Below are 14,340 nucleotides of genomic sequence, written 5' to 3'. Positions count from 1 at the left end.
GCCAAGGGCTAGGAATCGATCCCACTCGGCTCAGCGTGCAGCGATAGCTGTAAATATAATGAATATTATGAATAAGCCGTGGGAAATTAAATAACCACAAAAATTAATAACGTAACAGAGAGATGTGTAGTTAAACCATGTAATTTGTACCTAATACAATTTTACGGAATCAGTAAATTTGTTCCTGTGTAATGTAAAATATTGATTTTGTAAATCGGTAAAAAAAATGTTCTTGTGTACTTGGTATAGGAAGTATACTGCTAGATGTTTTTAATTCGTTTTTATTAAGCACTCAAAATGTAAATAAACGAATTGGCAAAGTAATAGGAACATTAAGTCAAATGATGTCCATAAAACGCTATGAACTTTGTAAAAATGATTTTTTTATGTTCCTTCTTAATTTTTCTCAACTCATTAGAGCGTAGTTAAGTCTTTGAAATGTTGTTAACAAATGATACATATTTTAATGATTTATTTGTTGTTTACGACACGGCGCTTGGCATGACGGGCCGTCATCGTCATGTACTCCGCGGGCAAACATCACTGAAATGAATTGACAGGCGAAATTGGTAAATACAAAATAATAATGTGCGACATGCGGGCTCACTGCGCTGATCGACAGCGATTGATTGGTAAGCGAGCCAAAATATTAGTAAATATCTAAATGGGAACCAATATTTTCACAAAAGGAATATTTCATTACACGCTTGTCAAATTAGAATTGAATAGAAAACATTTATTTATCGCCACATCTGAGTACATACAAAAGACATAGGACCCGTACCCGTACCTCCTTATCCTCCACTAGGGATCCACTTATAAGAGTGATAAAATTGGTCCTACAGTCTCCATGATGAATAGTCATTGAAAAGGTCTTAAGTCTGCTGTTCAGTTAGAGTTAGTAATAGGTCAACATATTCTCAAATAAGATATAGCCATCATTGCATTCAAAGAAAAAGTTTATTGTAATTCGAACTTCTAATCAAAAACTCATATAAATTGGCATGGATATGATACATTGTTCACACATTCACATACTCACGTCAATAAAATACAAACAACAATACCTATATATTAAATAGATTAAAATATTTTCTACGTCAATGTCCAGAGAATAAAACGTGTGTGTGTGGATTGAGTGAGCACCTTCCGAATATAAAAAAAAATATGCTGATCATTTAGTAAAAGTTCTAAAACAATTGTAAAACGAATCTCTGAATTTGTAAAAAGATAAATCAAAAGATACAGCCATTAACATGTGCTCACTCAGTTCTCACAAACCACCAATGAAAACAGTGAATATATTCATTTAACATATAATATTTATATACTAACATTTAGTAAAAAATAGGCCAACCTACCTCTATAAATATTAGATCACCTAGTGACGTATTAAATTTTTTACAAATAGTTTCTTATGCTCACTCAATCCACACACTTTTGAAAAGCCGAATTTTGATGAAAAACATAAGATTTAGACCGCTATTATATGTGTATAGTTTAGTAAAAGTGAAATGGGAATTTGTAAAATACAAAACGAACCACTAACGTGTCAGGTTTTTTTATAATAAATTTTTGTAAGTGCTCACTCAGTCCACACGTTTTGAGAAAGTTAAAAATGTAAATATCTTACGATTTGTAGCACCTAAGACACTCGAAAGTACTTCAACATTTAGTAAAAAATTTTACTAAATATCCACCATCTAATATTTTATATTCGTTGTCTGGTTTTAAAGATATTCAGACATAACTTTTCTCATACAAATGTATCAAGTAGAGTGACCACACTATGTCGGCTCCTGATTTTCCCCACCTTCCCATTGTCATATTGAGATTGGGGAGTTTCCTTCGTTCAATTTTGATAATATTAAACTAATACCATATTCTCCATCTGCAAACTGTTTTTAGGTTATGTTCTTGGCATAGTGATGATTGTTTAATTTTTATCGACGTCAAGATAATAACCATATCGACATGCATGCATTAAAAAGGACATGAATGATAATTGGTAAGAAACAAAGAATATAATACTTCACTAGTAAGAAACCAGAACCTGGTAATCTAATCGCGCTAACAGATGAGCGTACCGGATTTGTAAGTGGGAGCGAGAAATAGTTATTCTTTTCTCGCTCCCACTTACAAATCCGGTAAACTATTATCAAAATTGAACGAAACTCCCCAATCTCAATATGACAATGGGAAGGTGGGGAAAATCAGGAGCCGACATAGTGTGGTCACCCTACTTGATACATTTGTATGAGAAAAGTTATGTCTGAATATCTTTAAAACCAGACAACGAATATAAAATATTAGATGGTGGATATTTAGTAAAAATTTTTACTAAATGTTGAAGTACTTTCGAGTGTCTTAGGTGCTACAAATCGTAAGATATTTACATTTTTAACTTTCTCAAAACGTGTGGACTGAGTGAGCACTTACAAAAATTTATTATAAAAAAACCTGACACGTTAGTGGTTCGTTTTGTATTTTACAAATTCCCATTTCACTTTTACTAAACTATACACATATAATAGCGGTCTAAATCTTATGTTTTTCATCAAAATTCGGCTTTTCAAAAGTGTGTGGATTGAGTGAGCATAAGAAACTATTTGTAAAAAATTTAATACGTCACTAGGTGATCTAATATTTATAGAGGTAGGTTGGCCTATTTTTTACTAAATGTTAGTATATAAATATTATATGTTAAATGAATATATTCACTGTTTTCGTTGGTAGTTTGTGAGAACTGAGTGAGCACATGTTAATGGCTGTATCTTTTGATTTATCTTTTTACAAATTCAGAGATTCGTTTTACAATTGTTTTAGAACTTTTACTAAATGATCAGAGTATTTTTTTTTATTTTCGGAAGGTGCTCACTCAATCCACACACACACGAATAAAACGGGGACCAAATTCACAAGAAGAACTCACCCACGATGTTTTTAAATGTGGGACATCGAATTAATTCAATATTGGACATTGCGCTCTCTTTATGACTCACCATGAATGAAATTCATATTCGTATTATACACTTTCATAGCTGGATGTACTCACAGAATGTAATCGCAGAACTCAGATCTGGGTACGTAGCCGAATCGCACAAACGCTCACAAAACGAAACGCTCGTAGATATCTATCTCTATCGCTCTTGCGTATTGGCGACAGAGTCAGACTGCCTTTCGCGGCGTTTCGTTTTCGTTTCGCGTCGCAGAAATGCCATTCGACTACGGGGCCAGGTCATCAGAGTCTTGACCGCCCTAAGGATCATACAGGTTAATAAAATAGCAGCTTGATTTAATATTTATGTGATATTAATTTCACTGTATAATCTGTATATTACTTGCACTTCTAAATAAGTGGAAGGGAGCGTTGATGCTCCGTGGCGAACGATACGCAACTGGCTCTGTCGCACCAACACGGATGAGCGATAGAAAAAGATAACTTCGACACTCTACTGGGCATGAACGATGATACCTACTCTTAGCTACAAGCCCTGTGTGCGTAGCCGAATGCACAAACGCTCACGATAATATTTCTTTCATAGCTATCTCTATCGCTCTTGCGTATTGGTGCGACAGAGCCAGACTGCATTTCTGTCGGCGTCTGGCGTCGACGATTGCCATTCGGCTACGCCGGCCGCTTACCTGACGGAAGTAACAACCGTTAACGCTACGTGGCGAACGCTACGCTAGCTACGAAACGTAAGCGATTGTGGCGCTAGCTAGATATCCTGGGTGGCTAGCCGAATGGCACAATCGCTCACGAAACGCTCACGAAACGAAGCGCTAGTAGATCGCGCTTGCGTATGGCATTTGGCGTCGGAGAAATACGGCTACGCGAACATTTCTCCGACGCCAAACGAAAGCGAACGCCGCGCAAGCGCGAAGGATAGATATCTACTGGCTTCGTTTGTCGCGTTTCAATATTCGCTAGCCACCCTGGTGCCGTAGCCGAATGGCATTTCTGCGACGCGAAACGAAAACGAAACGCCGCGAAAGGTAGTCTGGCTCTGTCGCGCCAATACGCAAGAGCGATAAAGATAGATATCTATGAGCGTTTCGTGAGCGTTTGTGCCATTCGGTTACGTACCCTGGTCGATATCACATCAAAATTTTGTCTTTAAGATTCAAATGGCGCTCTATCTCTAGTACAGTTCGTTCAACTAACGAGTGGGCTGCACCTACGTTACAATTAACTAATATCCGCCTTGAGTCCGTCACTACGGCTCTGGCCTAAACCGCTTACGCATTACACATCTTTAACCCTTCGTCTGTGTTTGATAAGGATCCTAACATATGGCGTTGGACTTTAAAAAAATATCTCAAAGTTATTTTATGACAATTTTTTGACAGAAACAGACGACGGGTTAAGGTTTTGCCAGAGGTACGGTATAAGAACTTTTTATCCCCTTAATAATTATATTTATGTATTTCAATTAAATAAAGTTGAAATTGAAATAAATGGTAGATTACCTACATTCACAATTTTATTACAATTTGCAAAAGTGTTGCCTAAAATAACGTAATCATCATATCAGCCCTTTATCGCCCACTGCTGAACATAGGCCTCTCTTCTAGTACGCCACTTCTCCCGGTCCTATGGGCTAAACTCATCCAGTTGTGACCCGCAGTTTTTCGGATGCCAATTCTTGGTCCACACCTCCTCGTGGTCCCTCCGGTAACTGGAATGAGTAGTAGATGAACTGTATGTTGGTTTACTACTGATTCCAGGCAAACGTGGCAGGAAGATAAACTCGCCAAGACGCACTGGCCAGCGTGGCGTTTTAAGGCTATAACCTCTTCATATATGATAAGTACGCAAAGGACCCGGCCTTCAGTTCCCAGCGGCCCCTCTATCCCAGGATCCGGCAGCAATCCTGCACGGGTAGCATATGGTCGAGCGATAGACGATAAAATATCAGGCCGTCCCTATCGCACTAATAGTAAGTGCGATAGGGGCGGCCAGATATTTTATCATTTATCGCGCGACCATACTTGCCTGCCTGGTAACGGTTTGGCAGGGGGTGCTAAAATAACGTAAGGACAGTAGGTACTTTTTTATTATTTTTACATAGTTTAAATACGACGTCAGTCCTCCCCGGTCTGAATAAAAAATATACCTTACAGTGACAAAGGTTCAAAATTGAATATATCGTAAAAGTTGTTAGTGAAAAAAGAACTTAAAGCTAATTCTCCCTAAAACAGGAGTACCTATCCATCACTCGCTTGTCCTCCTACGTTATTTGGGGTTGGCGCAGCATGTCTTCCTCTTCCATTCCTTTCTATTCACCGTCATCTCATCATAAATTAATTACAATAAACACAAGTACAAATTTAATATCAGGGGCGGTGACTATCATATGACCGTCAATTATTTATCTTACACGTGTACCGATTGCAAATAAAAAATAACGTCTGAATGCTTTATGAAATATCATCATACTTATTTCATATTCTTTTTCCCCTCACTAGCTCGGAAACACGTGTTTTGTCCTTTAATACCAGCGGGTAAAAACGCATTTTATCCACTAGTGGGTAAAGTAATTTGACCTTGAATAAAGTCAAATTGACTGCTTTAAAATTGATAAAAGTAGGTGAATCTAGTAATAAAGATGATTTACCACCTGTGGAACTACTGGAAGCAGTGATAAACGCATGTTTGCGTTGTAGTTTCCTCGCTATAGTGAGGAGAAAAGTTTTGTGTTACACTCGGGTGCAAATGTATTTTACTTCTCGTGTGTTAAAAAACTCGTAAGTTTAGGATTCTATTCTCGAACCACTCGCTTCGCTCGTGGTTCAACTATAGAATCCTTTCACTTGCTCGTTTTTCAATTCCACACTCGGCGTTAAAATACAACTTTGCCCCCTTGTATAATAAATAACTATTGTTATCTTACAATAAGTCATTAACTTCACAGTGTATCTTTCTTACATCATTAGTATCACTACAAACAAAAGTATGCTGGCTAGCTTCTGAACTATTTTATTCAGATGCTAAATGTCTCGGCCTTGACCGTGTCGCAGTACAGTTGGAAAAAAACGCAGCCATTATGTTATCGTTGAAGTTTTAATTATATAAACACACTTTTTGGTATCTTAAGGGGCCAGATGTGTGTCATTCTATTTCATTAATTTTATAATGAATTTGACTGTGAATTGGTAATGTGATCAATCAGACAGAACCCGAACTGCCTGCGCCATAGTTTTTGTACCAGTACAGTCATTGGCATAAATAAGTGATGATTTCTGTACCTTGTCGCTTTTAATCGTTTGACAACTTCGTATGACATTTCAAACAAGATGTTAATGTGACAAGGTACAGAAATCATCACTTATTTATGCCGGTGACTGTACAGTCCTAACTTTGTTTCAAGTGTATATTTCTACATCGCATTTATTAAATTAGATCATAAAACAAAGCATGACCCAATATGATCTGGTGAGTTTTCTTTGATTTTACCTACTTTAGAAAGGAATTGCACTCGCTTTGATGAAAGTTTGCAAAATAAAACTATGTTATATGTATTATAGTGTACAAAATAATGATTTACCTTCTGGCGCGTAATTTTTTTCGTCTTTTTATATGTCGCATGTTTATTTATATTTTAATATACATATTATAATAAAAACTGCAGCAGCTAACTCTCATACCGGCCCGTCCAGCTTCTGAGTCAAGTCAAAAGTCCTGAGTTCAACGCTCGCCGCTGTACGCCGCGTATCGTCTCTGGACTCTGTTGTGCCCGTCATTAAACCTCGTTGGCACTGATACATGCCATAGTTCGAAGACACATTGAGCAACTGCAATCAAACCTGGAATGAAACCAAGCCAGCCACGTTTGTGATAAATGCAAAACACAAATAAAACATTTCTAGTAGGTAAGTTTCCTCAAAGAAACAAAGGCACTTTAAGAACTGTAAGCTAGCACCCGCTACGTATGTGTGCCTATCGAACACTTTATTCTCGCAAATCTTGGTGGTTATTACGTATACACTTGGACGAAATGTGACTTTATATTTTAAAATTAATATCTGTCGTAGAATGTGATACTTAAAGGGTCCTTAAAATCCATCTGCAATAAGGACCTTTTTATCAAATTTTCTCTTATATTTTCAGATAGAATGAACATTATTTCACTTGAAGCATTAAGTCCCCTCTATGACGACATTGACATTCACATATATGCAACACCCTTTGAACGCCAGATTTATGCAAAGTTCTTTCTGTGCCTATATGTGAAATCGGACAATAGGTATTCATTCCAAGAGCAATTTAAGATCATGATTTGAATCACATCACATTCAATTGACATTAGTGATTTTGACCGTCTAGATTGTGTTATTATGAACTCATTGGTTGCAGTTATTTTAAGGATATGTATTTTAAGATAGAGCAAAGTACCCACTTAATAAAAGTTTGTCACTGTATTTAGTAGCAGCAATCTGGGTTGTATCAGAGCGGTCATAGCATTCCTATATTTATGTAGGTACACAATAATTTTTAAGAAAAAATAACCGCCGGTTTTGTGGTTCTGGTAAAGGGTACTTGCGAATGTTGGATTATGTATACATGTACGTGTAGGTATTTCTTAAAACTGCTTTTAATGTACCTTTAGGTATATTTCGTCACTACTTTAAAAAAAACGTATTTTCGTCAATGAAAAGAAAATTGTAGTAAGTATGTATGGAATGCATATAGACTTACTGCGTTTTAACTTTGAAGAGCAGCGTGAGATACGAGATTTTTTCAAGTACCTAGCTAGTAAAGTGACTATTTGATTATTTGATGGAAACACAAATGAATATTCGTATGCCGTTTAGGTTTGAGGAGTTTCGTAAATTCCTCATGAATCCGATATTCCATTATACGAAATCGAGCTTAACAAAATTTGACTTGAAAACTCATATCGTCTGCATATGCGATGTGATTTATCATTTGCCCATTGATGGAGCAGCCAACCTCGGTACTGGTCAAAGCCTGCGACAGCCCATCCATGTACACGCTGAAGAGAGCCGGAGACATACTGCCTCCTTGTCTCACGCCACAGTTTAGCCCGCTGGCTGTGGACAGAGTTGACTTCCATCTTAACGTTCTTCTGCTGGGAATACCACTTCTCCAGTATCTTAATAATTGGCGTGGGCGCTTTCCGTTCCCGTAGTTTATTCCACAGCAATTGGTGGTCAAATACAACTCAAGTGGACTTTCTATCACTACAGGAGTTGTGCCATCAAGATGCAGAACCAGGACCCTCAAAAAGGAAAAAAAAAAGAAAATACTTTGAAGAGCAGCGTGAGATACGAGATTTTTTCAAAGTACCTAGCTAGTAAAGTGACGATTTGATTATTTGATGGAAACACAAATGAATATTCGTATGCCGTTTAGGTTTGAGGAGTTTCGTAAATTCCTCATGAATCCGATATTCCATTATACGAAATCGAGCTTAACAAAATTTGACTTGAAAACTCAATATGAAACAAACATAACAAATAGAACAAATCTCCTAACAAATAAATGTCACTGTTCTGAACGTAATGGCTGGTACTTGCTCTGCTCTTTATATAAGTAAATACCAAAGTCACTATTTAGTGTGCCGTTCAGATTTGAGGAATTCTGTTCTGATCATCATCGACAGTTCCACTGCACCAAATGTCACTGTTCTGAACTTATATGCATGCTGTTCTTATAAAAACACAATTAATCACTATATTCCTTTAAGATTTGAAGAGTTCCCTCTATTTCTCCATGATCCCATCATCAGAACCGGGTTCTGATAAAAATGGGACCAATCTTTATGTATTTACATTTACATTCAATAAAAAAAATCTAAATCGGTTCAGTAACGACGGAGATATCGAGTAACAAACATTAAAAAACAATACAGACGAATTGAGAATCACCTTCCTTGAGATTTGGGCGGCGATTAAAAAATGCCTTTCAAGAACTCTCAACTCAACATTATTTTACATAGTCGCTATTTTCAAGGAATAATAACATAGTTTACAACATGAAAACGTGAGATATGAGCTTTGGAAATTAAATGTGAAATGAGGGCACGCGCAGTTATTCCCTTGTACACACAAATCGAGACGGTAGACCTCGAATCTCTGCTTGAATAGCCGCTTACTGTGCCGCTTGTGTACTGCGTACATAGTGCCAGTTCAACATTGACATTTCTGCCGTTTAGGAACCTACTTTTTCAGTAGGTCCATTACATATGGTGGTTTCTTCCGCACTAGGTCGCAAAGTAAGTAGTAGATTTCTTGTCAGGTTGAAACTGCAAAGGTCCATATGTACTGAAAAACGTCGAACGATACTCGTGCAAAGAAGAAATACGTAACTCGTGTCGATGTAAAATTTCAAATTAATTCCTCTCTTCCGCTTTTAGTACTTAACCATGAAATAATTTCATGGCTCAGACGAAACAAATATTTTGATGATAGGACACATACCTACACGGTGTAACATGAGTAAACCCAAAGATTTTTACCACGCATTTCTAAGGAAAGAAAAAAGAAATTGCGTATTTTTTTTGTGGATGTATTCTCACAAAAAGTAAATTATTCGTATAACTGGCACTTTATTTTTTCTAATAGGTACCTACCTAATTTTTGTAGTGTATTACTTGTCACTTTTTGACAACGAGGATAGTTAAATCATGCCCCATTTTGGCACCATCTAAATCAATAGTACATTACATCAGAGGCCGGGAAAATGAGGAGTTCCGGCCAAGTGGGTATATACGCGCGCGCGGTGGGTAGTGGGTGGGCGTAGTGCGGATAGGGATACGAGGCCGGGAATCCGTTTTCACGCCGAGGCATGTATAGTGCTTTTCTCAAACATACAATAAAATAAAAAAAAAATGCTCTAAAGGACAATATTTTATAAAAAAAAGTTACTTTGCAGGCCTAGGCCTAAAAAATAATATGAAATCCCTTTACAGTCCTCTCGAGTTGTTGCGCCCAAAAAGCGATACTTCCCAGCCCATTTTAAGGAACGTAAAGACAATATTTCATTGCATGTTTGAGAAAAAGAACATTTTGTACTGAGAAATAATAAGGATTTTTACACCGTCAATGTAGAATACCAACTACTTACTTAACAAAATTCAACCTTACTAGTAGGTAGGTATCCTGTGGCATTTGCCATGCAAGCTCCTCTAGTCGCTGAATAAAGCAAAATCAGTCGTATTCTCCAAATTGGCTGCATATAGGTAGGTACTTTAGATTGCATAGGTATTCATATTTATCATAAATCATCATCGTCGTTATCGTTATCTACTTACATATTATGAAATCTCGAATTCGAAATCACGGCCGTGCCCACTTATTTTATTTATAAATTAATCAATCATAATACAAATCTGAAGTTTTTGATACTTTTATCATTGTTTTACATAAACACTGGAAAAAAACGTAATATCGTTCTACACAAAAACACGATAAATAAATTGTTACTAAGGAAATTATACTCGTAAAAACAATATAGCATGAACGTAGGTATAGCAAAAAAATCTGAGTAATTTTTTTAGGTTGTATCGTCCCTACACAATTTGAATCAAGGGTGTGTGTTTCTACTATGTGGTTGTTCGTAATTAAATAAATTTTAATAAATTACTCCAATTATGTATTTAATGTTTCAATTTATACATAATTGTTTTTATATTATTATTTTATACATAAGGGTATTCTATGTATAATTATTGCGATTTTGTCTGTAATATATAGGTACTCTACGAAAATAACTTTAAGGTTGAACCAATATAAACAAACTGACTGATAAGCATACACTGAATGATAACTCCCTCACGTCGAGTTATAAATATAATGGCTACATATGCCGTATGCCGTATGCTTGTTTGCCACCGACGTAGTATAAAAAAAAACTGACTACTTCAAATGTTATGTCTTACATAATGTAACATAAAATGCATTTCTTAGTAAGTACTTAAATACAGTATAATATGAGTAGATACAGTAAAACGCGGACAAGAATATTAAAGGTAGGTATATTTTTCATGTTTTTTTTTTTTTTTTATAAATTTTGCATCAAAAACACCCCTCAATAAAAATATACTATCTCTACTCTATTACTAGGTACTCCCTAATGGTTCTTGAGATGGAGCCTAACCCATTGGCAAACTGTCAGACTAATATCGACAAGGTTTTATTTTATGTGTTCATAATACTTATACTCGTATGTCCTAAAACTTGCAAAACAATCGTCATCATCATTCGGAAGACAACACGTCAGTACGGTCATACAACCCATATCATAAATAGGTATAACGTTCATTGTCATGCACCGTGTCAGAAATCCTAAAGGTCAAATACACTTAACAATATTGCAAGATAACTTGGCTTGGCTTATAAAAGTTACCTACTTAGATTTTTGATGAGCAGTGACTGATATCAATCAAAGTCCTCATGATCTTTGGAGTGTTCCGATAACATTTTTTCTCGGTAAGGGTATCCGTACTTGTTGTTGGTGGCCAGTCCGCGATTCGCAGCGCGCGCGAACACCCGCGACGGTCGAAGCGGTGCCCGGAGCTAACGACACGCGGTCCTAATAATTATTTTTGGCTCATCGACTGACTTTTATGCATTCTTAAATAAAGAACGACATTTTCTCAAACGCTTTTGTGGACGTTGATTTTATTTGAGAAGTGGAAAAGTTTAAGAAGTTTTGTTGGACTTTATTACGGACATATAGCGCCAAAAATTGTTTTGTAAGTATTTATGATTTTTTTCATGGTGTTTATATGTAATTTAATAAAATAACAAGGCGATTCTTACTGAGAATTATTATACCTAATATCATTATTGATGATCTTCATTTTATTAGGTCATTTAAAATTGTACAGTCAGCTGCAGAGAAAAGTAGACCCCCTGCCACACAAATTTGTATGCAAGGGGGTCTACTTTTCTCTGCAGCTGACTGTACCATTCAGATAATGTTCGTAAACGCCCTTCTTAACATCATTTTCCTGAAATCTTTTCTTCGAAACTGGTTTTCCTGTTTAATCGAAACGCACTGATTTACAGTATACACGCGAGCTTGGTTGTTTTGTTTATTATTTGGCACAAAGAAGTCATTGTTCTGCGGCAACCTTTCTTTCGCGGCTCGCGTTCGCTGACTCAGCTCGGTCAACATAAACACATTAGTGAGTCTTTTGACATTGACAGCTCCTATACGCCAAGAAACACTGTAAATAATGTAGTAAACACTGACTAAAAGTTCTTTATTTACAATAGGCGGGGGCAAACCAGTTTGATAAGAGCATAAAAAATTCAATCGTCCTATGTATATATAAGCGATGACAGAGCCAGTAGAATATCAAATAGCACTCGAAATGGTCCCCGGGAGCCGTATCGCATTCGATGTTAAAATCTCAACTTAATTTGATATCGATTTGATTCGACTCACATTGCTGAGGTTAGTGCATCTCACGGGATTCTATAATTGCATACGAGAGTTAGATTTACATCATAAATATTACCTATTAGAATGAATTCCGCTCTTGTTCTGGTTAGCCCTACAAAGAATGTAAACAACTTTTACTGATAATAATATGAACATAAATAATGTCATTAAATAGAACAGCGCGCAATTGCACTGGACCGATATAGTTCAAGCGATTCAAATGATGTAAGAAATCACGGTCCAGAGTTGCGTACGTACATTGTGATTGGAACAACAGGCTCTGTTGTGCTGCCCTGATACAATTAAACACGCGCTGATAAGAAAGTTCCAGTTAAAATACATGATAAGAAATGGCCATATGTTCGTTATAAATATACTGAAAACTTTGTAGGTTCATTTACGATGAAGAAATAGTCAAAATTAGGAAACTATTTATATTTTTGTAGAAGGCGGTACATCCACAAAATACTAGCGATAAGGGACGTGCGGAGAGAGCAACAGCGTATATCGACTGGTTTAAAAATTGCTCTAGTACGGTTTACTATCAGGCCCCGTAGCCGAATGGCATTTCTCCGACGCCAAACGAAAGCGACCCATATAACCATAATCGGTCGCCGTTCCTACGCAAATCCTCCTATTTTGTGTACACACAGGTCTTCGGGTCTCAATGCTTAGTCGCAGTACGGTCGACGTTTAGTCGCGGCGACCCAAATGGGGACGATTGGTAACAGGCACAAATGGTCGCAAAAGTGACAGAAGTGTGCACTACGCGTGCACACATTGTTACCGTTTGGCGACTACTTTCCCAAAATCATTCGTTCATTTCATTCTTTTCAAATGGCGACTGTCAGAGACGTCAAAGTAAAAAATAAATAAAATCATTTGACATTAAAATGTAATGGCGTAAGAATTTGTTAAAGATAAATATTGTTTGCATTTGTAATATAATGTGGGCTAATTACCATGGCCAATTAAATTGCTCGAGTGATTTCATAAAATAAGTCTAAATTTATCAACGCGCCATCAATTTACCTCAGTTTAACCAGTAATAATATTATTGACTACTCGGTGTTTGCGTGTTATGTATATTGATTGGTGAAGTTTTAGTGCTCCGGTGCATATACTATACTGAAATAATAAAAATAATGCCTAGAAAACCAATAAAGTTGTTAAAATATGGATTAAGACGGTAATATTCCATGTAAAAAACAGTCGCCAAACGGTCACCAAACGGTCGACAAACGGTCGCAAAATGGTCGCAGCGTACACGCGTGACCGAAAGCAGTGAATATTTATTGGATTTTCAAAATGGCTTATGTATTCATTTTTTCCAGGTATCCTCAAACTTTATAAACAATTAAATATGCCGTCGTACTCAGTTGTCCTCACTAAAGAAGATTAAAAAAAATTGTAACGTGCGTACCGAGCTGCTGGGTTGTAAAGGATCGGGGATCATATTATTATGGTCTTCTATAGAGCAACTAGTATTTTGCGGCATTTCACAATTGACACTTGTTGAAGTAGTCTTCATTAATGTTACTATCAACATTCATTTCAGCGATCTGTACTTCTTTTGTCAAGATTTTTGTAAGATTTTTGTATAGCACTTATCTATACATCTACAAATTTGTAATGTTAAAGAGACATAAATAAAACGTAGTAGAGTAAATAATGTGTTTTTTTTTGTAACCCAAACAAAATACTTGTAGATACGAGTGCGGAAAAGAGGAAAATCGATACGAGTAGCGATAAATTAATACACGATCGAAGGGAGTGTTTTAAATCGACACTAGTTGTGAATGTCCTTTTCGCACGTGTATCGTACGACGATTTTCAGTACCTAAATCTAAGCTAAGAGTTTCGACCAGACAAGAAATGAATCATTGCTTGATTTGCTCGCACTACTGCGTTAAAAAAAGCAG

General features: G+C 36.6%; 1 protein-coding gene across 2 annotated transcripts in view; it reads left to right on the top strand.

The window, feature by feature from the left end:
* LOC125227424 (monocarboxylate transporter 12-like) overlaps window positions 1–14,340 on the top strand; it is a 67,781-nt gene that overhangs the window by 8,568 nt on the left and 44,873 nt on the right. Inside the window, exon 1 of one of the 2 annotated variants that reach the window (XM_048131738.1) lies at window positions 11,477–11,723. The exons of the other annotated variant lie outside the window; for it this stretch is intronic. The gene's annotated coding sequence lies outside the window, so the exon portion shown is untranslated. Of the gene's footprint in view, window positions 1–11,476; window positions 11,724–14,340 lie in introns of those variants that run through there. 2 annotated transcript variants of the gene reach the window in all.

This window comes from Leguminivora glycinivorella, chromosome 6, assembly GCF_023078275.1.
Source record: "Leguminivora glycinivorella isolate SPB_JAAS2020 chromosome 6, LegGlyc_1.1, whole genome shotgun sequence".
Taxonomy (NCBI): domain Eukaryota; kingdom Metazoa; phylum Arthropoda; class Insecta; order Lepidoptera; family Tortricidae; genus Leguminivora; species Leguminivora glycinivorella.
The sequence above is the reverse complement of the archived record's forward strand: the minus strand, read 5'-3'. Positions and strand labels throughout refer to the sequence as shown.